Here is a 2,899-nt window from a genome sequence, read left to right as displayed (position 1 = left end):
GATCATTTGATCAACTTAGAAGCTTCTGACATAATATAAAATCCAGAAAATATGTCCAAAGATCTTGTAGATGAGGACAACATAAAGAAAGGTATTGCTGATAGTCTTACACCAGTGTAGCACAAAGTGCCAGCCAAGGTTTGGTCGACCACAGAGGAAGGGTATTCAGTCAGGTAAAGCTAGCACTGCCAAAACCAAAATCCCAAACTGTGGAATTTCAAACATAAAGCAGGATCAGTCAATCAACTTGGAAACGTCAAAACTAGCTCTCAGCCCGGGAAATATATGCAAAAACCTTGTGGTAATTATTAACTTGAAGTTGTCTCCTGTAAACTTCAGAATCACAAACTTCGGGCCAAGATTTTATCGCCAGTGTTGGCTACCAGAGTTCTTCTTTTGTTTGGTGAGTTATTATTATATTATCAAATATAGTGTATAATCTCTTTACAGTCTTTATTATATTATGAATAGTATTATTGATATTATAAGTAGCTAACTATTTTAGCTATGTTTATACTGTGGAAAGGTTCTGTACTTCTCTTGTTATTTATTCACAAATATATCTACATTATATTGCTTTAGATATTTGAAAACTATCCACATTTAGTACAAATTCTTGTTACAACTGTTACTGTTGTTGATTACTTCTGTACATAGAAAAAAATTGGTTGGACCTTTAATAAGTACATCCAAGAGAGCCTGGCAGAAGTTCTTAAATAGCAGTAGTTGTATAAGTACGAGAACATAACCATTAAAATTACTTTTTATGACAACTTGTTTGGTATTGTTTGCTTCTGTAAAAACAAAGAAGACCATTTGGTTTTATATGGTAATGAGATCATTTGTGAATCACATTTTTATGTTCTTAAGCCAGGCATATATGGCATACTATTTTAGGTCTTGTATCAGCACATTCATTAAGGTCAATATCAAAAGGTAAAAACACCCATCCACTCAAACAGATGCATCCACCTAACACACCCATCAACTCACACACTTATCCATACACACACCCATACACACAAACCAATTCATAAACCTACTCATCCATACATACACACATACCCAACCACACACACAAGCTAATCACACCAACACCCATACCCACACTGCCTTACTGTCCTACACCTAATTAGAATAAAATTGTATTCAAGGAATTCCCACTGTGCTGCCTCTGGCAAGTTTGCAAGCTGCAGGTTGATGACTCTCTGCTGGGGTTGTAGGTTGATTATTCAGTATAATTAGCCCAGTTGTCTAGGGTATTGCGATATCTGAATGAGTGGTATTGTCATTTTGGATTTCATGACAGTCTTTCCGAGATTTTTTTTCACCCATTTTTCCATTCTTTCTTCTATATTTTCTTTTTTTTCTTTGCTTTTTTTTTTTTCTTCAACTTAGCTCTTCTCTTTTCTCTCTCCTCCCATTGTTTTCTGTATCCTCTATTTTACATTTTTTTTTCCTTGGTGCGGTTCATCATCCTGTTCTTCTCCTTATCCTTCCTCTAGTTTTTCATTTCCATATTCTATATCTTATCTCATTCCTGTTTCATATTCTTGCGGCATTTTTGAAGTATTAGGAAGTCTCTCTCTGCTTCTCAGACATCTCAGATATCTTGTCACTGTTATTTTGAATTATGGATTTATTATTTCTTCCCAAGTCATCTTGACTTTAAATGTAGATGGCTATTTATGTGTATGTATGTGTGTGTGTGTATATATATATATATATATATATATATATATATTATATATATATATATATATATATATATATATATATATATATATATATATATATATATATATATATATATATATATATATATATATATATATATATATATATTTGATTTATTTTTCAGTATCATATGAAACTGATATATATGATTAGTTTCTGGTTATGATTAATTTATAATTTTTTAGGTTGCATCAGTCTTACTATTAATTATTTATATTAATTCATAACCCCTCAAAAATATTTATGCAAATTACCCTATGAATGTCTAGGCTCATACGTGAACTTATTGGAGACTTACCTTTATGATCCTCGATTGTTTTTTCGGACGAGCCTGGCATAATTTTTTCCAGTCAGGCCTCATGGGAGTCTTTCGTCCCACAGGTCTCTTTTCTCTCTATACATTTTTGTTGTTTCTAGGAGTCAGTTTATTTTTGAAGGACGTTCAGTGCCTTGAGCTCCATATTTTTGATGATTGCATGTGTTATTTTTCTGTGAATGTTTTTCATGATTTGTTTATAATAGATTTTTTTCTTATACTGATGTAGCAATGAAGGAAAATGTGTTTAAGGTCTAGAAATAGAAATTAGAATGTATGTAAAGATGAGGAAATTCATAGAAAATATAGAAATGTCATTGTTAGAGGTCGAGGTCATATCAGTGCCGATGACAAATGTTTATGTTGAAAATCGTTTAGAACAATTAGGTCTGGAGAATAACCATATTAACATGTGCAATTCATACACAACTAATTAGGTTTTTGAGATGATAGAAATGTTTCAAAAGTTCATCTTGATGGAATGCATTTTTTAAAAGATGTATGTTTTGCTACTTATATATTTTTTTAATGTATATGTCTATATTTTTGGTAGAAGTATGAATTGTCGTCAAGGATTGTAATTGTTGGTGAAATTTTTATTAGGATAGAAAGATGATAAAAGTAAGAGGTACTTAATAACAAACAAAACTGACTGGTAAATTCATGGGATGAAATCTTTTATTCTCGAAAAGGAAAAAATGGTATAGCCATTACTACATTATTTTATTTTATTTTATGTTTTAAAAATGAAGGTCATACATAACTGGAGTAATTTTGAGTATGTGAAAAGCATTTTTTTTTTTTTTTTTCTAAGAAAGAAAACAAATGGAAAGGTTTATATTTTAC

This window comes from Penaeus chinensis, chromosome 20, assembly GCF_019202785.1.
Source record: "Penaeus chinensis breed Huanghai No. 1 chromosome 20, ASM1920278v2, whole genome shotgun sequence".
NCBI classification, from domain to species: Eukaryota; Metazoa; Arthropoda; class Malacostraca; order Decapoda; family Penaeidae; genus Penaeus; species Penaeus chinensis.
Note: the sequence above shows the minus strand (reverse complement) of the source record.